The 24,857-nt window shown below is 39.0% G+C and overlaps 1 protein-coding gene across 3 annotated transcripts in view; it reads right to left on the bottom strand.

Annotated features, from left to right (window-relative positions):
• The window catches only part of PRKN (parkin RBR E3 ubiquitin protein ligase), a 722,549-nt gene that overhangs the window by 130,591 nt on the left and 567,101 nt on the right, over positions 1-24,857 (bottom strand). The gene's annotated exons all lie outside the window — the stretch shown is intronic.

Genomic DNA, 24,857 nt, shown 5'->3' on the forward strand with positions numbered 1-24,857 from the left:
ATGAGATTAAGGTTTAATTACTACAGAGTCTTCTATCCGTACCAGTCAGTAAGAAAGAATATGCCTCGCTAGATGCCATGCACTTTACTGACATGTTCAGACTGTGATTACCTTCCTGGTGATGAAATCCAAGGCTTCTGCTCACTTTTGTACACTACTAGACTCATGTCTGGCATGGGATAAAAGTGCAGACCGTGAAAGCAATATGTGTTTTATTCTTCTTGCCATAAATTGAAGCATCTGCTTGGAATAGATAAAGTTCCTTAAAAGGAATTAAGAGTACAGCTCTCCCCAGAATATGGGAGGAACTAGGATTTTTATCAACTTCCTTTCTTGCTGATGAAGCTACAAATTGTTACCTCTCACTCTAAATAACTGACATTAAAAGGATGGAAATTAATTTGGAGGCATTTGTCAGGAAATCTCCATCAGCACTGTGGCTTCACTCAAAGCCAATGGGGCATGGCCTACACTCATGAATTCTGTTGGCATAGCTGTCTCTTCACATAGGATACAAAGAGAATAGCCTTTATACTTGCAAACAGCATAACTAAAAAGGGCAAAATCCCTAGTATAGACACAGTTGTCAGAGAATCATAGAATCACAGAATGGTTTGGGTTGGAAGAAACCTTAAAGCTCATCTAGTTCCAAATCCCCTGCAATGGGCAGGGACACCCTGCACTAGACCAGGTTTCTCAAAGCTCCATCCAACCTGGCCTTAAACACTTCCAAGGATTGAGCATCCACAGCTTCTCTGGGCAACCTCATAGTAAAGAATTCACCACCCTCATAGTAAAGAACTTCTTAACATATAATCTAATTCTCCCCTCTTTCAGTTTAAAGCCATTACCCCTTATCCTATCACTGCATGCCCTTGTGAGAAGTCCATCTCCAGCTTTCTCCTAGGCCCTCTTTAGGTACTAGAAGGCTGCTCTGAGTTCTACTAAGACAAATCTCCTACTAGTATAACTTCATCTACTTAGAGAATTTTTAGGATCACCTTATTGCTGGTAAATGCTTTATCTCCATTCAGAGGAGGTATGAGTGGAGAATAAACCATCAACACAACTTCATGTTACGCAGCTATGCAGAGTTTTTCTGTCATTTTCACTGGGATTTACATCTTCATCTTCCAGCTCATCTGAACCCTTAATGTATCTCTGCCTCACTAACTTCTTGACCTGATTTGTAGCCCAGAAATGTTGACTTCTCTGTGTTTCAGATTAGAATTCACTGCATAAAGCATAGGCCCTCCCTCCTAACCTCAAGCCCTTATGTAATTAATAAATTACATGTAATTTTCTCTGAAGGTATCTTCATTGACTGTACACTGCTATAGGTATTTCTATGTGTAGAGGATAATTATGAGTTCATGTAACACTATGTTAACCTTTGTTGGATATTAGCTTTGTAACACCAACTATACATTGCTTTCTGCTTTTCTGTGCTTTTTGCAGTCTTTACAGCTTCTTCTTCAACCAATCAGTTCCTTCTTGCCTCTTATCCTTTCCAATTTATTATTCACTATATTTCTTAGGATGGGAATGTTTCCTTTTTCTTGCCTTTTTCTTTTACCATTCTCCATGAAATCCTATTTCCTGAATGCCTGTTTCTCCCAGAAATCCATCCCATTCTGCCCTCATGCATAATTTATATAATCTCTCTTATGTGAACTGCTTATATGCATTCTCTCTTTCTTCCAAACTCTGGAACCAAGGATCATTGTGAAAAAGTGTGAAGATATATATATATGTATATATATATACAGACATCTCTATATAAACATGTATCTGTTTATTTGAAGTATACTAGTTGTTCATTGCTGGATCCTCTTCCCAATACAGTATTTTGTATAGTCTATTTTTCAAATACTTGCTAATCTAGTTTTCAGTTTTTTCATAGTCCAGACCTTCACTGGATCTTGAAAGCTGATTATACGAGAGATCCTGAAATTACTAGCAAAGGAGAAAAGAATGCTTAAAAATCATGACACTGTTGGCATGATGCTTTCCAGCAAGAATAAGTTCAGAAATGTCAAATGTGTGTAATATTGGATTACACTGGAACACGTGAAGAGTCTGCTGTCTGTAAGAAGTCCTTTTGGGTCTTCACATTGCACAATGAATAATTTGAGAAAACAATGGAAATTATTGTTGTTGTCAAACAATAATTTGAGGGGAAAAAAGGAAATGAAGAAACATGGAAAACAAAAAAGGAAGTAAGATGGAAATATCTTCCTTTCTTTTTGGATATTCATGGATTTGTTTCTGATATTTCCTATTTCTACTTTAATTTCTTCTGTTTTGTAAGTGGAACTTTGTAAAACATGCTCCAATGCTTTGACCCGTTTTTACCAACTATTTGGGAGTCTTGGATGATGTTGAATCCTTGCACTGTCACTAGAGACAAATGCTATAATAAATAGCTATTCCATTTATAAAAAGGAGATAAAAAAATACCTATTCTTGTAAAAAGCATTAGGAACTATTTGTTATCTCATCCAGAAAACTACCCATATATGTATCTCAATATTCATGTATATGTAAGCACATGTGATGACTTGAAAATTATTACAAGCTAAGCACCGGACTCCAGTGGGTTCACTGGCAAACTGTGCACAACAAAGGTTAAAAGAAAACGTATTTTCTAAGTCTCTGATGATGCAGATAACACATACCACATGAAATAAATAGTCTGCACTTTACAGATTTCTGCTATTCTGTGTAGAATGTTTGAAGGATTAGGTTTTATGCCCTCTGTAGTACAGAAACCCTTATAATCAATGATCTCAGCAATCACTGAAACTTTCCATTTCCCTCTTCTCAATTATTACTTGAAAAAGTACAGGTATACATAAAATTTCCACAGACATAAAACCAAACCATAGGAATATTAAATAAATCAATCAATGGCAATTACACATAGAAGTGTTAAAAGGAAATGATGTAAAACCATGAATAATTGCCTTTAATCAGAAGCCAAAATTTAGGATTGAGGACATCTGCAGACTGATAAAAAGGCAACTAAACTGTTTATTAGTTCCTCCTTTCAAGTCACATTCAAACTTATGTGTTTCATACGTTCATATGTTCTATAATGACTGTTAGAAGTTTCCGCTAGCTGTGAAGGCAGAGCAAGATGTAAAAAATATAAAATTGATGCAAATCTTTAGCATATTTGCACCATTTTTTACTCTGACATATAGCCATTGTCCTCAAAGCAATAAGACCCATAAAACTAATGTGATGTCTTAGGAATGAGCCTGAGTCTAAGCAGGAAACTAAGTTATGAAGGAATGATACCCAGTTCATAGCATCAGCAGCTTTATAAACTCATCACAAGTAATTTCTTTGCTTCATATCTAAGCATTTATTACTTAAATTAAATTTAAGCATATTGTTTGCTTCTAAATGTTCCATCATACCCCAGATTACTTGAAAAAATTTGTTGTTGCGAAATTCTCATATTGCTTTATTATTTAACTCCAAATGCTGCACTTATGAATAAAAGGTATATACAAAGTTACAGAAATGTTCAACTGTAAATTTACAATTTACATTGTGGTATTCTCATCATAAACGTATAATGATATTTTTAACCTGTTCATATATGTATCTCCAAGAGAAGAATAAAGAAGCAAAATTTAGGAAGGACAGTTTAATGTCTCCTAATATCATAAATCCCCTGACTTAACTGGTCTGAGCACACATTTTCGGCTTCACTTGTAATTAAACTATGATTCTAACTACCACCAATTTAATTAGCCAAGTCTTCACATATTTTTTCTCAGACAGAATTAGCTTCTGGTTTTGTTTTTGCTCAAAATTATTGCTTTGCATTACTTACAATCTCCAGTGAGAAAGCAAAGGAAAAACTAAACCAACCCTTTAATATTGCATAAACTGGCAAAATGAAACAAAAAAATTACTGAAGTTACAAACAGAACCAGTGGAAGTGCCAGGGCCGTGGTGGCACCACCAGCCCTGACTGTTCCTGCCCAGCCCCTCTGGGATCCCCACAGCCCAAGACCCCATGATAGCACCTTGGGTCATCAGCCCCAGTGATGCTGCAGTAGGGATGGTCTCCATCTCCCTACAGCCCTGGCCAGCCCAGCCATGGGCCTTCCTGAGCCACGTCCATCTGCAGTCTGACATTCAGGCTTGGCCTCAGCTCATCCCCATCCCCAGGTAGGTGCTCAATACCCACAGCTAGGGCAGCCCTGGATCCCCCAGCTGCCTGCTCCTGGCTGGTGATGGGAAGGTCCCTGTCCAAATTTTAGCCTCAGAGAATCATAGAAAAATTATACAATGTCTTCACTGGCTGTAGTTACAAGCACTTATATGTCTACTGTAGGACTGTGTGCTATATATTCTACCATTATTTGTGGCATTACTTCCTGCTTTGCATTTAAATTTCATCTTTCTATCTAAATTGTACAGTTAGGTGAGATTCAATTCACTGAATTTAAGCATCAAAATACTGGCTTTATGAGTCTAATATATTCACTGCAGGCTTCTTTTTTAGTCAATAGAAGGCTTCACCTTCATAGGGTAATTTCCATCATCTAAGACAGGCCCAACAAAGGTATCCCATTATTTCCATTAATTTAGGAATCTAAGGTGACTAGGTAATGTTTACACAAGTAATGTTTAGGCTTTTAAATTTAGATGATCTTAATTCCACACAACAACTACAATCCCAATAATTTCTGCACCTGCAGGTTGCCCAAAGGAATGGTAAATTCTTCATCCCTGGCAGTGTTCAATGCCAAGTTGGACAGAGCCTTGGGTGACAAGTTCTAATACAAGGCATCCCTGCTCATGGCAGGGGGTTGGAACTAGATGATTTTAAGGTCCTTTCCAACCCTAACCATTCTGTGATTCTGTGCTTAACTCTGAGCATATAAATTTTCCCACCATATTTAGCTCTGTGCAAACTGAGCATTTACATTGTGAACACAGTGTAACTTCCATTTCTCTCACTTAAAATCTATGTCTACATCAACACTTGGTAATTGTGAAAAGTACATACCCTTATGTGAGCTGTGAACAAAACCATGTAAAAATATTTATCAGTGTCCTTCAAAGGATATCTTTCCACAGTGCTAATTGTTAAGCAAGCTTGTGACTCAAAAATGTTTCAAATACCTGAGAATAGCTACTTCAGCCTGAGAAAATAAATGGATGTGTGTCCTTTTTTTCCTGATTGCTCCTTGTATAATCATATTTGATGAGTACAGTTATGAAAAACACTCCATATTACAAAAAAAAAAAAATTCTAAAAGTTTGGAAATTCAGTACTCTAATGGCAGCACTTGCAATATAGCAACAATTACAGATATACATACATATATATATATATGCACAAAGTGTACGCTGGTCTGCTGCCCACGCACAGCAAGGAATGGTAGCAAGGGAAGCCTACAGCTCAGAGGCGCTTGTTATATCAGGTATCCATCCAGAGCACAGCCAACCACCAGCTACAGTGGGACACAGCAGCTGGGACTCCATATGCAAGGTACAAGTACTCAGCACAGCACAGACAATTCTGTTAGACAACTAGGAATGACAGGGAGAGCACAGCCCTGCACTGATAACAAAAGGAATGGTAATGGGGAGCAATAAGAGGGAGTCAGGCTAGACCTTCACAAAAAACAGGTTTGAAATCCCATAATTAGTGTGCATGGTTTGTTATGTCATTTCTCCAGTTTCTTCCAACCTGGTCTACTAATTGGAATATTGGTGTAAAAAAATACACCTTTCTGGTGTCTGTCTCCTCCAGTGAAAAGCAATCCTCTGCTGCTGACAGTGCAGTCACTCTTACAGGAACTGACAACGATTTCAAAGTATGAAGTGACATCCCTGTACTTGTGTTAATTAAATGTTTTGATGTTTCAACTGACCTTTTCTCATTTTTCATGTTATGTGAACATGAACAAAGACAAAACTAAGGAGAGTGTCTGGAATACATAAATATTTTTTTTAAAGAGAAATAGATTATGAAGAATATGAAATATTTAATTTACAGAATATAAACACATAAACCTATCTTTGGAATACTGCCTATGCTTGTGCATTGTGAAAGATACAGAACTGTTTTCTCACAGATCCCACAGAAGGGTAATATTATAACCATTTTCACTACGCAGCCTACTCCCCTGCCTTTCTTCCCCCCAGTCCTGGAGGGATGGGAAGGAGAATCAAAAGAATGTAACTCTCATGGGTTGAGATAAGAACAGTCCAGTAACTAAGGTATAACACAAATCACTGCTGCTGCCACCAATAATAATGATAAGGGAAATAACAAGGGAAGAGAATACAATACCACCTGCCGACCAATAATACCCAGCCTGACCGAGCAGTGATCTAGCCCTTCCGGGTAACTGCCCCCAGTTTATAATGGGCATGATGTGCTGCGGTATGGAATACCTCTTTAGCTAGTTTGGGTCAGGTGTCCTGTCTCTGCTTTCTCCCAGCTTCCCTTCCTCCCTGGCAGAGCATGAGACTCACAAAGCCCTTGGTCAGGCTAAACATTTGAGCAGCAACTAAAATCACTGATGTTACCAGCGCTATTCCCAGGCTGAATGTCAAAAACACAGCACTGCACCAGCTACTAAGAAGGAGAAAACATGACTGCTACTGCTTAACCCAGGACAATGAGCAATACTTTAAACAGTAAATTATTGAGGGTTTTTTTCTGTTATCTAGATAATTTTCTACTGCAACCAAACTTAAAGCTTCATTTATAGATGTACACTGTGCCTACAAGATCTCTTCCCTTGTATAAGAAAGATTCACATTTTAAAGAAAGAAAGGTGATAAAACTGTTCTGAGGATAATTTGTCACCTCAAATTGCAAACCTTATATCTGCAGATCTTAAAATTCAGAGGATTCATATGGGTACACAACTTTACCTGGAAGATCAAGATCAATTATTGCTAATCAAGGTTAATCATAAAATTAGACATCAGAGTCAAAACCGTCTCATAAAATCAGCTTGCAATCACTAGGTTTACCTATTGATTTATTAGTAACAAAAGTCCTTATTTACCTTCTGAATTCTCAATGTTGATTGTGCATTCAAGTCACATTTGCAAACTGAAATTCTCTGACCACTAGCTCATGCTTACACTGCCACACCTATTTTAATGATCTATTGTAACTGGGGTAAGTTCAGTCACGTAACATCTTTCTACGAAGAAAGAAAACCGAATGACTTTTTGTTCATCAGATGCACAGTGCTTATTCCCTTGCCTTACCTATAGGTATCAGAACTTTTCTCAGCAAGTATAATATGTCTTAACTGTAGATTTATTTTGAAGTGCTAGATGAAGGATTCAGGCTGTTGGACACACTAACATCTGATAGTTTTTTTTTGGTAAATATATTGTTGGCTGCAGTCAGCAGTACATTTACAAACTGGGAGACAACCCTCTGTACTCAAATATCTTGCTCTGGCCATCTTACAGTTGCTGTGAGAAATAACATATCCAGAAAAAGCAAGAAAAAAAGTAAAGTCAAATATTACTTGGGGTTCTTGTACTCATGCCATTTTGATAACATCAGTTTGCAGATGCTATTTTTCTGTACAGTATTCTAGATAAGTAGATACAAGGTATATGCATGGAAAGAGACATATTGACGTGGCTCAATAATACAAAAGGAGGTCTTTTCAAAAGCAAGAAATATTGAATTCTGGCCTTTAGGTCAGCAGGCATGTATTTAGGCTGCAAAACACATTTCTGCAGTTGGGGAATACTAAACCAGAGAGCATGACAAGCAATTGTTGCATGTTATGAGCAGTTACCAGAGATGTTAGTTGCCAACCTGAATGGTTGTTTTTGTTTGTAAGCACTTAATTTCAAAATCATCTAAAGGCACAGGCATTTTTGCCCTCGTGAAGTACTTGTGCAAAAATTCTGCAAAGGGACTGCAATAGAATGGGGAAAGTATCGCATAAAGTTTGACTACTGGCAGCAGAATGAAGCATTTCAGAATAGAGAAAATTCTGCTGGCCTGGCAATTTCTCCCACTGCACACAGTTCTAGCCTTCAATGTGTGTTACTCACCGCTTTTTTTGCAATGATGCTTTAAAGCCAAATGACTAGAAGTAATGAACCACGTTATTAGTAGCCACTTTCTACTAGGGTCTTTGTTTTGGTCTTTACAACAGAAAATACCATCAGGAATACTGACCTGCCATTTCAGTTTGCTTCCTTGCTTGCTGTTTGAGTATTAAAAAAAATATTTAAACCAGACTTGAACAAGTACTGTTTAATCACATCAGCACTCAAACCCTGAACTGTACTAAACCGAACAATGCCAGCATGCCACTGCTTGTTATTGTTGGGAGTTTTCTGTATATGCTGCACTGCTTTGTGACCAGCTGTTGAAAGAGTCTGTCAGAAGTGGAGAAATCTTATAGAAAAATTTCACTGTTGCCCAAGAGACTAAGACTTCGGGGCAACAGTGGAATAGTGCAAACATATAGTCTGTACTATCTGGCTGCTTGATATTCCAGTTTAAATTACAGGTGTAAATTCATCCATGCAATTCTCAGTAAAGTCAGTGAATACTATACTCACACAATAAAACAAAATCCTGTCTATCTGTAATGAGAAATTGAACTATGACCTTTACTGCTTGAATACAGCAGCTTTATGAGCAGAAACAAAGAGAAGACTCCCTTCTTTCCTTTCAAGTACTCACTTTTGTTGACTTAAATTTTACAGAAATAACCAGTTTTGCTATAGCATAAATCAGAAAATCAGCATATCTAATGCTCCTAACATAGCCAGGTGATTTTTTTTTTTTCTTTAAAATGAGATACAACAGAGCTACTCTGAACTTTTTTTTTTGGAACTCTACACCTTCTGCGATGAAAATCTCATTGCAGGGATCTGGGCTGAAAGGAGCGCTTCGGTCTCAGTATGCTAGGTTTTTAGCTCAATCAGCTCAATTCATGAAAGGTTTTCTCATCTTTTATTCAAAAAGTAGTTGAAATCTCAAAAGCAACCGTTCTCTCAGATTCCCACCTTCATGCTGGCACTGGCCTTTGATGATGATCAGTACCTTTGAGCAGATAAGTGAGAGGTCAGGAGCTTTCAGCATGTGGTGTAGACTTTATAAGAGAAGAGACTGTCTTCTCAGGGAAAATCCAACTTATCCCTCAATAAAAGTCAACACATGACAAAAATAACTGTAGAAGAATTTCATTTGCCAGTTACTGAAGAGCAAGTTTTTAAAAGATCATAATTTCTGAATGCCAGAATTATGCAGGTACAATAAAGAAAACACTTTAAGCTGAATTTAAACCAAGGTTCACACAGTCATTTTCTATCTAATGGCTTGATAACAGAAGTTTACTGTAAACCCTAAGTGCAATGAATCAGATTTGGGGAGTAAATATTGCTTCTTTTTGCCCTTAAAAGCTGAAGGAAAGAAACAATCTTCCTATAATTTTTTGAATAACAGATAGAAAGAACAGTTGCAGTAATTTATGTTGCAATAAATTTCCTTTTCACTCGTATTTTACCAACTAAGGTTATTACACTATGCAATGTAGACGATGTAATGTAGTATAAGCCATCAAGAAAGACGTGGCCAGGTGCCAGAAAGCAAACACATCTTTCCATTTCTTTAATTACAAAACTGATGTTCAAGGATATTAAAATGCATTTTTTAAAGGTTATTTTCTGTCCACAGTACAGGAAAATCAATATGCCAAGCTAAAGAAAAACTTGTTAGAGAAAACAAGATGCACACATGTAGGTCTCTCTTACACATGCATAAGCACACACAAAATTACTACTGGTGGAAGAAGAATGGCAAACAATATTCAGTGACCCAGAAACAGCAATGCTGTTCTTTCTACTTTTGCATTATATGACGTCATTCTGTATAAACTGTGTAGAAAAAATGCTATTCCTTTAATCTGTGTAGCATTCATAAGAGAGCTTAGACAAATATTTAAATTGCTACATAAATGACTCAGGCTATAAGGCAAGCCCAGGCTACTCTAAATGTTCATGGACAATAAGCCTATCCAACCAAAAAAGGAATTTTTAAAAGCTATTGAATATATTATGTCTCACAGAATAGTACAGACATATCTGGATGAATCGCCATGAATTTCTCTTTTTCATAGGGATTTTATGACAGAAAACCATTTCCAGAACACTGAAGAATGAACTAGTTGTCTAGAAGTAACCTGCACTCTCACAATGGAGTTGAAATCTTAACTGTTATCTAATTCCCATATTTTTCTTCCTCCTTCACAACAGCAATACATATATGCATATCTTATTGTTCTCCATAAGGGAACATGGCAAAATTCCACTTGTGAAATGAAGATGGTTTTGCATTTCACCTTAATCAGATCAAATTAGGGCAGGTGGTAACCCTGCAGGCAACATAATTATGAAAAATGCCTGTGTTCAATGCAAACTGTCCTTCTAGTCTTGAGGTCTAATAGGACATCATAGTACAATCTTCTTACATTTTACTAGCAGCTCGGAACACAGAAGCCCACAGAAGGGGAGGACTACACACTGCTCTCATTTTTGTCTGTGCAAATCCAGACAAATAATACATATGTTCTTCTATATTTACTCTAACGTAAGTGGCAGAGTGTTCCTGAGAGTGCAAAGGCTGGTATGGGATGAAAACTAAAATACAGAAGAAAAAGAACTTAACTCACTTTCTAGTATGGTCTAATTCTAATAACATTGTGTGAGACAGGCTAATCCTGCATTACAAACAGTGATTTGTTTTTCTACTATAAAAAAATGTGACAGGCAGGCATAAATACAAGAGATCATGCTGTCTGTTCATTTAACAGAAAAGAATTGGAACGACCTAAAAGGTTCCCCAAAGATAGAGAGTTAAGGATTTTTCTGATTTTATATTGATATACTGTCCCTATTCTCGAACAGACCACTTGTGATGAATAGCTGGTGAAACACATTTGAAATAAGCTGAAAATTTAATGCAAAATTCTACTGTACATTAAAGGGATAATACAGCCAGGCTCATTTAGAATATTACTCCTCTGAAGACACCCCAAGCACTACAATAACAAATGTTATATCAAAGATGCACTCAGCAACAAATGCAATATGAGTCTCTGCGAGGCGATTTTTCAGTATGTCAGAATTATAATATCACTCCATGGAAACAAATTAAGCAGCACAAACTTGGCTGCTGGAACCACTTTATTAGCAATGCAGTGTTTTCTCATAAAGAATGTTTTGCTTTGGATCTGGCAATGAACATCAAAGATGGCCTATCTGTTTTTATAGTGCGCAACTTATTATTTGTCTATGACATAAACAAAACACTTTAACATCCAGCTCTCTGCAGCACTGCAAGAAAAAAATATTGACAATAACAAAAAAATCCTGATCGTTTTTACTGTATGGCTGAAGTCCAGTCCAGTGCAGGGGTTTTTAATCAATGGGGATAAACACTTTAATCAGGAGGGATAAAACCAGTACACTAGCACCAGTGAAAGAATACTGAACAATTTCTACCTGGTGGAGAAATATCTATTCTTAAATACCCACGGACTTCTGAAAAATATTGAAAACTATTCTGTTCTAGTTAGTCATCATGCTGATACAAGAATTGACTTAGTTTTGTCCCTTGTGCATAAAAAAGAAAATAGCCCTTGCTAGATGGATAGGCCCTTTCAATGCGTTGGAGAAGGATGCTGCTCCTGCACTGTGGGCATAAATTTTCAAGGCTCTTTCAGCTTACCCCAAGCTCACTGGTCACACTGGACTAGGAACACAGGGGAAAATGAAAATGCTTTACTATGTACAGGGCGGGAGAGAACCCCCACAGCTCAGCATTACGCCGTCAGACTCATCGGGACACTGAAGTGAATTAGTGCAAGCAATTTCATGAGATAACGCTAGCAATTTAGTACAGAGCAGCTGCTGCACCACGCTAGAGGATACTCCTTCTAGTCTTTACTTACACAGCCACAAATAACTTCTGAGTTAATCCAGAGCAGCAGCATACATCGTCTATCTTTACCACTTTACACAGAGATATGCTATGCCTTGTAATTAGTTGGTCTTGTCTAACATTTACACAATAATTCCATTATCATAAGCCTAATACATCTTCGTTAAATTAGATGGTCTCTGTGACACTATTTCCTCTAATATTTTAATTTCTTCCCATGTCTAAAGCATGTCTATTTTTTCCCTCAGCTACCCTTTATTCTTTCAACAGTGTAGAGTATCTAAGCTGTGAGCCTGAAGCCAGAACAGACAGGTAGAGGAACAGATCTCCAGCCTTATTAACTGCATACATGAGACCCCACAGGATATAGAGTTCAACTGCAGAGGACTGGGGGATGGTGGGTGCACATATTTGGGGTTTTTCCCACCTTAGGTACTGCTGTATCAATGATTTCCAATCAGGAAAAAAAAAAAAAGTCTTTCTGAAAATTTGTATCTAGTGGGATCATAGAGTCACATAGCTTGGCACTATGAATGCTGATGCAGACACTAGAAATCAGGACTGGAACATCTCTGACCTCAATGCTAACACTTAAGCAGGCTGATAAGCCAAGTCAGAACTGGTGCACCCCAGACATCCCTTCTCCCTCCCACACACATGCAGTCTTCCCCTTCGACGCTAACACTTAAGCAGGCTGATAAGCCAAGTCAGAACTGGTGCACCCCAGACATCCCTTCTCCTTCCCACACATGCAGTCTCCTCCTTGCCTGGCAATAGAGAAACAGATCTCAGGCATGAGTGTCCTCTGCTTTTTCTTTCCTGTTGCAAGATGGAAAGTCAAGTTATTGAAACTAACCATACAGTTCAGCATTTTTTTCCCCTCATGTCATTAAAATGATCACTTGACTTTGCTTCATTTCAAGTAGATCACTGAGTTGCAGTTGTAAAAAGTAACACTAGGTCTTATCACCTGTATGCTTACCTTCTGACACCACGTTAACTATTTTTTCTGTAGAGTACTTCTGAGCAGCCATTTATATGTTAAGTACTGAACTCTGTATCACTTTTGCCTTTCAAAATTACATTGCTTGCTATGTATTTTCCACTTGTGTCTGTTATGTCATGCATCAGAAATTCATTCCTTCTACTTCTGTATGACTCCAGAATACCATAGTGCATGAAATTTCAGAGGCATGTTTTTTCCTGACTAAGAATTATTGGATATACAGCTATAAAAGCATACATAAAAGCTAAAAGCCCCTAGAATTATTTGGAGAGGAAACAAAACATCCCTTAAGCATTAAATGGGTTGGAAATTTTTCATACTGTGCTTCTGCACCAATTCCTGTAGGACTGTAGCTTAGCTCCTGCCAGCTTCAGGAAAAAATCTTCAATTATGATAAATGATTCTGTACAGAAGTATTTGGACACATGCTACAGAAAACGACATCTACTGAAATTATCTGATTCTTTTTTAAGGATCAATAATTTCTTTATAGGCAAAGGACTCAAAGGTTAATTTCTAGTGCTTTACTCACTAAGGTATCCAGCACTCAAATGACTTGTAGGAGACACACAGCCAGAACTGGGCAATCCACATCATCTTGTTTAAAAAAAAATGTCAGATTAACAAATCAATGATACTTACACACTACAAAATTGGTTTCCACTTAAAAGCTGACTGGATCTACAGAGTTCACATGTAGCGTAAATCCTGTTTTCATGTAATTTAGCAGGGATTCCAGGCAAAGTGATTTTCCCCTCTGTTGTCAATGTAAAAGACACAAACTGGCCTGCAGAAATCCTATTGCAGTTTGATGGATGTCTATTGAAGGAAACAGAGGAGGAGAAAAAAAAGAGCAAAGCAGGATTTTTGATGTTTGGCCACAGATTGCTGTCACTGGTCATTTTCCTATCTCTGCTTCCACAGCTAACTGTGGCTTTCCATTCAGAGATTTTCCCTGCTTTACTGGTTATGCCAAGAAGTATGTAAGTTACATTCATGGGTTTTTCATCCATTTTACCATTTTAATTCTGCTCACACTTGTTGCACGTTATTAAAGAGTCAACAGTGCGAATGCCCTCAAGCAGTCTGTGGCATTGAATGCAAAAGTTAACTTTGCTGCAACAAATTCCTTGGTATGTGCATGCACATCTTTCTCTCACTCTCTTTCTATTTCTCCCTTTCTCTCTATGTCTTTACTGCACCCCTTTGAAGGTTGTGGAGCATTATTTATTTTTATTTTTTTGTTATTTTTGGAATTTGATGGAGAGTGGGTTGTGGGAACACAGCACACTTGAGAACATTAAGAATATATCCTCCTTCACTGGGACAACAACAAACAAGGTAGCAAACACCTGAAAGGTACAATGCTATTTTTTTGTGCAATGGCCATTGAATTAGAAAACCTGTGATATAAAACTGATTTGGGTGACAGGTGTTTAATCAACTGAATCTCCACCAATTCTAATTATAGTTTCCTAACTTTTTTCTGTACCTGGAAAACATGATCTCAAAACAAACATAAATATTTGCAACAAAAAAATACACAGTGTCACTTTGCATTTTTTCAGTCTTGTCTCTACAGATCAAGCTGAACTGAAGGTTAATGCTAACATTTAAAGACAGGCTGTGCATAATATAAGCAGACGAGACGTTTTCAGGTTTCAGGCTAATGCTTTGTGTCTGTTGTTCAGGAGAGTTTCATGTAGGAAAATAAGCTAATGTCAGTGACTATTTCAATATTAAATAGATAAATAAATAAATAGAGAGAAAGCAAACCATGATGGAAGTGGCTGAAATGAGAGGCATGGGCACAGTACAGTAAATAATTCTGCTGAGCACCACTCTAATTTGTCCCATTCTACTACAACCAATCACTCCTGCTTCAGAGACTCTTTATCTTAGATTTTTCAAGCCAGCTAGCCTCTATTTCTTGATAAAAGACACAGCAGTATTTCAGAAAATTGCAGATTAGATAAAGAAGAAACCCAGTGCTAGAAATAATTGCCTGTATTCTTTTCCTCAGCTGAGCTAATCCTCCCTCCAAACAGTTGAAAAGCTAACTATCTTCCAAGTTAGGTCTCAGTAATCCATCTCTATTGGCCACAAAATAATAGGCCTGACAATACTGTAGAAACACTGCTCTTTGCAATACTATCTGCTAGAAAAAGCTGGAAAAATAGTCTTTGAGAGGTCAGCAAGTGCAAAAAAGGGCTGGGTGGAATTGTGCTCTCCACAATACTGGCCGGACATAACATGTGCTTGTGACACAGATGACACACTGAGCTTCACAATGCACAAATGCAGAAATCATTCAGCCCTGCTTCTTTCTTCTACCTCTCCCTCCTCATCCCTCTTCTGGGAAAGAAAATATAAACTGAGGTTTGGAGAAGCTGGAGCAAGCAGTAAGTACTACAAACAAACAAAACACTGAACCTAACAAAAGGTCCATCTCTTAGTATCCTGTCTCTGGCACAAATGCTATGAGAAATGCATAAGAAAAAAGAGTTAATTATCTCTCTATACCATCCTTATCTGCAGAGTGAAGTTTTGGAACATTCTGTGATAGAGGATGCAACCAGACCACTTTCTTCCCTTTCCACTCTTCAGAATTCTTCATTTAGTCACTTTGGGAACCCTGAATAGTTTTGGTCTCTACAATATCCTTAAGCAGTAAGTGCCACAATTTTAATTTGCAGTGGGTGAGCTTCCTCTATTTTCTTTACACCTGCTGCTGCATAGTTGTATAGGTATCTCCACTTCTCGCATAATAAGAATGGGTAAACCTCAATTAATCTTTTATATTACTCTCATGATTTTAGAAAATCCTATAACATCTTGATCCAGGTATCTCTTGTCAGAACATAAAAATAAGCATTTCTTCACATACAAACTATTCCATACCCCTGGCTATCTTTGCTGCCCTATATTTAAACAATAGTTTGCACTTTCTTTTTCAGAGGCAATAACCAAAACTGCACTTGATATATGCACAGAGCAAGGTGTGCTCTCAATTGAACACAGATAAATAACATTTTGTCATTCCTCAGAGTTTCTAAGATCTTAACTGCCCTTTTGACTTCCACTTAGTGCTCAGGTGATATTCTTAGTGAATGATCCAAACAGGACACCAAATAAAGGAGGCAGCAGATGAGAGACCAGTGCCGCATTGCCTGCTTTGCCCTTGTACGCTCCAAATGATGCCAACCCTGTTTCTTAAGAAGCCTTACTGAAAAGCATGTTCAAAAATACTAGCTGTGTCATGCTGAGAGCTCTGTAAACTGAATCACTTTGTTACACCATCCTTGCACCAATGCATTGCAGCCAACAGTGGGCCAAGGCCACTGACCTGACTTGCCTTCCAATCAGGTACGAAGGCTTGAGGTTCCACCTCAGCTCCCTTCAGCACTGGATCTTCCCTGCTGATAACAGGGGTATAGCTGCCCCTGCGCATTGTGCCTCATTGGCATGGCATGGCACAGCACTGTTGTCAGGATCACTTTGCTCACCACATCCTGCCAGTAGGAACTCACTATACAAGAGGTGCCATGCTTGACCTTGTGCTCACCAACAGGGAAGGGCTGGTTGGAAATGTGACGCGATCACGAGATGGTCAAGTTTGAGATCCTCAGGACAGTGAGAAGAGCGTGCAGCAAGCTCACTGCCCTAGACTTCAAGAGAGCAGATTTTGGCCTCTTCAGGAACCTGCTCAGTAAGGTTCCATGGGATAGAGCCCTAGAGGGCAGGGGGACCCAAGACTCTTGGTTGACATTCAAGGATCACCTGCTCCAAGCTCAGGAGTGTTGCATCTCAACTGGAAGGAAGTGCAGAAGGAGGGCCAGGAGACCTCCACGGATGCATAAGGAGCTCCTGAGGAAACTTTGAAGGAAAAAAGAAGCTTATAAAAGGTGGAAGCAAGGATAGGAGGCCTGGGAAGAATACAGGGATGTTGTCTGGGAAGCCAGGGACCAGGTTAGGAAAGCTAAGGCCCAGTTAGAATTAAACTTGGCTAGAGATGTTAAGGATAACAGGAAGGGATTCTATAGGTACACTGCAAATAAGAGACTAGGGACAACGTGGGTCCTCTCCAGAAGCTACTGGGAAAACTGGCTACCCTGGATTTGGAGAAGGCTGAGGTTCTGAATGACTTCTTTGCCTCGGTCTTCACTGGCAAAGGCTCTGACCGCACCGCCCACGTCTTGGAAGGCAGATGCAGGGACTGTGAGAATGAAGACCTTGGGCACACTGCAGGAGAGGAACTGGTTCAAGATCATCTTAAGAACCTGAATGTACACAAGTCCATGGGACCTGATGAAATCCATCCGCAGGTCCTGAAGGAGCTGGCAAATGAAGTTGCTAAGCCACTGGCCATCATATTTGAATGGCCATCATCGTGGCAGTCAGGTGAAGTTCCCAATGACTGGAAAAAGAGAAATATAACCCCCATTTTCAAGAAGGGGAAAATGGATGACCTGGGGAATTACAGACCAGTCAGTCTCACCTCTGTGCCTGGCAAAATCTTGGAGCAGATTCTCCTGAAAGGCATGCTAAGGCACATGAAAAACAAGGTGCTTGGTGACAGCCAGCATGGCTTCACTAAGGGGAAATCCTGCCTGACCAATTTGGTGCCCTTTAATGATGGGGCTACAGAACTGATGGACAAGGGTAGAGAAGTTGATGTCATCTACCTGGACTTGTGCAAAGCATTCGACACTGTCCCACACGACATTCTTGTCTCTAAATTGGAGAGACATCAATTTGATAGGTGGACCACTCGGTGGATAAAGAACTGGCTGGATGGCTACACACAAAGAGTTTGGTCAATGGCTCAGTGTTAGCTGGAGACCAGTAACAAGTGGTGTCCCTTGGGGATTGGTGTTGGGACTCGTCTTATTTAACATCTTTGTCACTGACATGGACAGTGGGGTTGAGTGCGCCCTCAGCAAGTTTAATAATGACACCAAGCTGTGTGGTTTGGTTGATATGCTGGAGGGAAGGAATGCCATCCAGAGGGACCTTGACACGCTTGTGAGGTGGGCTGATGCCAACCTCATGAAGTTTAACCATGCCAAGTGCAAGGTCCTACACCTGGGTCAGAGCAATCCCAGGCACAGCTACAGGCTGGGCAGAGAAGAGATTCAGAGCAGCCCTGTGGAGAAGGACTTTGGGGTGCTGGTCGATGAGAAAATGAACATGAGCCGGCTTCAGTGTGTGCTTGCAGCCCAGGAAGCCAACCATATCCTGGGCTGCATCAAAAGGAGCGTGACCAGGAGGTCAAGGGAGGTGATCCTGCCCCTCTACTTTGCTCTTGTGAGACCTCACTTGGAGTATTGTGTGCAGTTCTGGTGTCCTCAACATAAAAAGGACATGGAACTGTTGGAACAAGAACAGAGGAAGGCCATGAGGATGATCAGGGGACTGGAGCACCTCCCGTATGAAGACAGGCTGAGAAAGTTGGGGCTGTTGAGCCTGGAGAAGAGAAGGCTGCGTGGAGACCCCATAGCAGCCTTCCATTATCTGAAGGGGGGCTATAGGGATGCTGGGGAGGGACTCTCCATTAGGGACTGTAGTGATGGGACAAGGGTTAATGGGTTAAAACTTAAACAGGGGAAGTTTAGATTGGATATAGGGAAGAAGTTCTTTACTGTAAGGGTGGTGAGGCACCAGAGTGGGCTGCCCAGGGAAGTTGTGAATGCTCCATCCCTGGGGGTGTTAAAGGCCAGGCTGGACAGCACCTTGGGTGACATGGTTTAGTGTGAGGTGTCCCTGCCCATGGCAGGGAGGTTGTGACTTGATGATCTTAAGGTCCTTTCCAACCCTAACTATTCTATGATTCTATTGTAAGACTGCAGAATGACTTACCTCATTTCTAAGGGGTTAAGAATGTCGGAGCTATGCTGTGGCGTGAGGCATGAGGGAAGAAAATAAAATGGACAAAAATCTGATAATCTGAAACTAAAACACGAAAATGAATAAATCAAAGCTTTTACCTGAAAGTTGAACCCAAGGAACAAAAGAGATTGGGATAGTAAACAAATAGGAAGAACAAAGAAAATGCCCATCAGCCTCCTCCTTTTCATCCTCTAAAGGACAAATACTTATCAAAAAGCACTATATTTACTTTGTAATAAGTAGCCTTCTAATTTTCATTATAAAGATCATGGAATAACAAGAAAATTACACGGATCATTTTATTTTCTGACAGATGAAATAGCACAGGATTGGAGATTTAACACTAGACAAAGACTGATGTCCAGTGGAATTTTTCCAGTCCCCAAATCATGGTATTAAGTGATGTAACAAAGTGTAATTAACCCTTAACTACACCATATTTGCAAAGGCACTGTATTCTGCTGTATGTTCTATATGATATTGTCAGCTTCTTTTCATCAAAGCAAAGAGAAATGGAAACAAAAAGCACTTTTTTATATGCGCCTTGCAGATTTGAATTTGAAAACTGTGAAGAATGATTTCTCTAAACCTTAGATGTAAAACCCTGGAGTTTCATAAAGAGCACAAGGCTCCTTGCAACCTGACCTGTGGACCCATAATGCTGGAGCATCCAGTGTTTATGTAAAGCCTGTATTGACCTCATACAGAAAATTCCTGAGGATAAGATAATTTGTCTGGTGCCCTCAGCTTTCTTGTCTGTACTCTGAGAAACAAGGGCCTCAAACCTAGACAACATATGACCCACAATAAATGGAAAATGAAATCTCAATTTTTAGCTTAATCTTTCATCTGCAGGCCCCTCTACAGGTTTGGTTTTGTTTAGGGTTTCTTTTCATCTCCGTAGCTCTCAGGACAAGCTCTTTTGCAATGGAAAATCTAACTTATATGAAGTACACTGCATCTAGCTGTGCAGAGGTGATATAGTATTTACTTTTATTTATATTACATTTGAGCTGAAAGCCTCCCTTTTACTAACAACCCCACTGTGCTAAATAGTGGCTGAACATGTAAAATGGAACAGATGACGCAGTCATTTTGAAGTCTATCAGAGGATGCCATGTGCAAGGGTGATGCAGAATCTATGGCAGATTTGCCAAGGGAGGGGGCTGAAGCAGCGCAAGAGAATTCCATGTTCTTCCATGTTATGGCTATAATGATCAATGCAAAATTGGGATTTTAATTGCCTTTCAGCATGACAAGATGTGAGTTTGGCCTAACTTAAGTGATCTTACAAAAAAAAAATAAAAAATAAAATCCTGTCAGATTTTCTTTAACCTGCAAGCTCTTGGGGCCAGACCCATTAGCATACTGACCATGATGCCTCAACCCAGGCACTGGGCTGTATTTGCAGGACAGTGGCCTACATTTTTCTGACAAATGAGGTCAGGAAAGGGATGGATTGCACTGAAGGAGCTGACAGCTGACAGCATCTCACTGGTAGAAGGAGAGGTTCAGAACAAGGGGCTGTGCTGAGATACATCTGTAATCTGAGAAACCTCACTGAGATGGTATCACTCATAGAGTATGTGGGGGATGTCCAAAGACAGAAGAGCTGAATGCACACCTCCCAGGAGAAAATGGCTCCTCTGCAGGGAAGAATATGACTGGTCACTTTGCATGTAGATTGCTATACTCCCTAGCAGTAACAGCTACGTGAAAGGAACTAGTAACAAGCAAAAAATTCAACCAAGAATTGGTGATAAGCATGAGAGTGACAAAAGGAGCCCCCTGCCAAATATGCTAGGCACACTAGTGGATGTGTCACTTCTCAGAAGTATGAAGCCACTGAAAAGTTGCTACAGCACAACACAAATGAACTCTATTCTTGTCCATATTAACCCGTGTGGACAAGAGCTATACTGCAAAATGATCTTGTGAACATCAATAGGGGTTGAAAGCTCTGAGATGGGAAGAGATGGCAGTTCTAGGGCTATTCTGATTAGTCCTTTTGGACAACTATCAAAAATCAAATAAAGACAGATATGATCTAGAGGTAAGTATAGGTAGTGTTCACAGGAAGATAATTAATCTTATCAACCATGGAATGGTGTTCCATGAATGCAACTTCCCAAAGTTCATCTCAGGGTAGCTAAAAAGTGGGTGAAGCAAACTCACAACTTCTTGCAGTTTCCTTTGAGAACATAGGGACAACAGGTTTGCCTCAGTAAAAACCAGAAAAAAAAAGTCTTTAGTCCTTGACTTCTAAGAAATAATAACAAACTTGAATAGCTGGATTGACAGTATGCTCAATGTTGACAAGATCCTTGCCCCTGAGAAGAATTTTGAGCTGACCTATCACTCAAGGTCCTCTGTGAAATCCAGCTGACGGTGATAGCTTCAGGGTCTGTGTTCAGTGTTTTTCATTTCTCCATATTTCACATACAATTTCTCCAGCAGTGACATATATTAACATTTGTGCATCTCACACAGTGTCTAAGAACTCAGAGGGAATCTGAATGAAGAGAGACATTGCATGAAAGAGGTATTAAGAGGTACAGTCCTTGCCCCTTCCATCCCTAACTTTTAGAGCAAACACAGGACTATTCAGTTTATGTCATGATTTAGTTCAGCCTAAGGAATAATTTAATTTTTGCCACCTGCAGCATTTTAAAGATGTTTTGGCATTAAGAGACTGCTAAATGAGCCCTATATAGACACCCTTTTCTATTCCTCCCTCTCTAGGCTCTCTAATGGCAATTTCATTGCTCTGTGCTGCCAGTCAGGAAGGGAAATCTCAGCTGACTACCTGATGTCACCTCAGTTTAGTAGTTTCATGAGGGCCTGGATATGCTCTGTGACAGCATGTCAACACTTAAAAGATAAAAAACACTGCTGTTATAGAAAAAGGTAAATGGAGATTACTAAATATGTATGTGAGCAACACAGCATTATTTATCCATCTCTTATCTATACATTACATACAATTTTGTCCATCACTGAGAAAACCACTCAGTCTCTGAAGAAAAGGATGTGCACAATTTCTTTAGAGGTCTAAAACCACATTCATGTGTATCATATAGGACTTTTTAATGGAATCATATTTGTATCACTATAAGCCAATACATTAATAAATTTATCTTCTAAAAGGAAACCTTGTAGAAGGGAATACCACTAACCTAGAGGCAAACTGGCAATAATAAACCTACAATGGGTTTAAAGTAAATGTGTGGTATGAAAATACATACAGCAAAAATAAAATTGAAGATTCATCCCCAAAGAAATAATAAAAACAACTATCAATATATATCAGGGTGAGTACCCCATAACTTCAACTAAGCAAACTCTAATGCTTACATCCAGAAGTCTGGTTCTAATCAATAATCCACAGCATATGTGTAAAAAAAGTCCAGGGCCCTGTGGTTGCCTTGCAAGAGTTCTGGACAGAAATAAATTAGAACTTTGCCTTATGTGAACTGGGATTTGATATGACCTTCATGCTGCAGACCTGTCAAGCTGTAGCCATGATGAATGCAACCAGACAGCTATTAGTGTTCTAATTTAGACACAGCAAAACCCATTGAGTAATGTCAAGTGAAACAAAAAACAGGACTGAGTGTGAAAGTGCTTTAGTTCCCTTTAGGTAAAATTCAAAGGACTTTGTAACATCAAGGCCTTGCTGAGGTGGGCCTTGGAAGTGATGAGGCAAGATTGCTGATCGAATATGGCCAAATCCTGTTACAGTCCTCAGAGGAAGATTAAAGTTTCTACAGGGATGCTGTGTTTTGCAACGTTGAGCAAGACAGTTAAAGTAATTTTGAAAGTTTGGCTTGTCAAGAATACCTGGAAGATTAATTCTTAAGCAAGAAACATGTGAAGGAAAGTATCATTTATTTCAATACTGCTTTATCATTTTAGTCAAGACCCTATCTATGAAGAACACTGGAACAATTTTCTGTGCACCAATATCTACATAAGCAGAAAGACAAAGGAGTGAAAATCTCTCCCCTGGACCTGAACTATTTTCAGTATTTTAACTCATACCTGAAAATGCTCCCTAATCCCCTACAAAGTTGTATGTGGAAAAAGTTCAGGATATCGCCAAGTGGGAAATATGTAAAATATTTTAAGAGTAAAGAACTACCTTTTTAGGTAGACACTGGCTCAGGAATATTCAGTTTCTGTCCTTCATCCTTCCAAATTTACAAGAAAACAGAGGATGTTTTAAGATCAAAAGCAAATTTCTTCTGATCAGATGTGATTAGATTTTCAGCCTGTTCCAGATCAGAGGAAGTCTCTAGATAAGTCCAGGTCTAACAGAAGGATTAAATGTAGTTTGGAAGCTCTTTTAGGGCAAATTCTGGCAGGGACATAGGGTTGACTTTATTGTTTCAGAAGCAAATGTCTGCTGACCTCACCATGAAACCTCTACTGTCCCTGCCCTAAGTGATGATGGCATAATCATTACGATAGAATAAACAGCATGATGTCAAATGCCGAAAAGAAGATTCAACAACATATGAGATATAAAAAAATCAGGCACAGAGAAAATAGGAGTTATAATCCTGGGAAGATTATTACTGCTGGTTATAATAATGCATTGGAGGGTGGTGTGGGTCTATGCTGAGCTGACACAGCTGGTAGATGCAGCAGCTGGGTACATTCAGCCCTTCAAAGATCACGGGTAATGTAAACCAGGATGAACCAGTCTCTTTTGAAAATATACAGCAGTGTAAGCAGAGAATCTTTTTCATTTGGGCTTGAAACTGCCTGAATGCTCTTTGCAATGTTTTCTAAACAAAATTTGCCAGATTTGCCAGAACCTAGACTTGAATACTGGGAGTGTGAGAATCTAGATATAAATATTTTCTTGCCTTTCTCAGAAATTTTGTCTGTACAAAGGACTCTGCTGGTCAAGGGCAAGTCTACCCAAGGGAGCTTTAGTGGGTTTAACAATTTGTGAATGTTATATTTGTATTATCAGGGCTACTAATACAGATAATTTTGCTAGGCAAAAAAAAATAAATAAATAAATCCAAAAGCCAAGCACAACAAATGAATGGGTTTATTCTATTTAGAAACAGAAACTGCTTTTCAGCTGTGAAATGTGCTCAGGTCCTCTTACAGCAAACTAGGTGACACATAGGCTACTTCTGTATTCATAGATAAAAACAGTGATTATTTATACAGCTAAACCATGAGAATGGTCCCTTGTGTACTTTTGGCCCTTGCACTGTCTCCAAAAAAATGTCAGAATGGTTTTAGAACAATAACATTTCACGGGTCATTTCCCAAAGACTTTCTGCATGCAGTTGCCCTGGTCTGGAGGCTAGAATAGCTTCTTAGCATAGACATAGCTACTTTTGTGCCAGGTAGTCTTCATGTGCCCAGGTACCCTCCTTTTCAGTTTTAATTCACTGCTTTTGATACCAAGTCTGTGGAAAAAAATGCTTCTAAGCAACACCATGTACAAAAACCTCCTGAATGTTCTACTCTTTTGTTGATCTCTAGTGTCATAACACAAGAACAGACCTGAACTAGAAAAAGGTCAGTTATTCCCTCAGTTTTATTAAGTTACTATTTAAGTAAGTGAAAGCAAAGTTAAAGCTCTCATTGCTGTAAAATGGAAGCAGAGTTAGGCTAGAGTGAAGTGGTTTCGAAAAGCCAATACAGATGTGGTACTTAATGGCAAATAATAAATTTCTTTCAAATAAAATCTTGTCCAAGCTAAGAGTGGAAACATATTTTGTTATCTGTCAATTTCTATTAGTGAGATTCTGTACAAACCCACTTGCTGGGTGACAATTCCTGACATCTAGGGTTTGATTTATGGTATGTCCTGAGGATTAAACTACTACTTAAGATTTACAATAATTGCTAGAGCTGCAGGGAAAAGAAGAAACACAAATCATTTGACATAATAGAACTTCATGTGTACGAGCTGCTGTATTAGCTTATCATTCAATTGTTTTAATGTTCTAACTCAAAGGCTCC

Source organism: Neopsephotus bourkii, unplaced genomic scaffold (genome assembly GCF_033783945.1).
Source record: "Neopsephotus bourkii isolate Nb327-2 ecotype Australia unplaced genomic scaffold, CSIRO-AGI_Nbou_v1 NB_1767, whole genome shotgun sequence".
Classification (NCBI taxonomy): Eukaryota; Metazoa; Chordata; class Aves; order Psittaciformes; family Psittacidae; genus Neopsephotus; species Neopsephotus bourkii.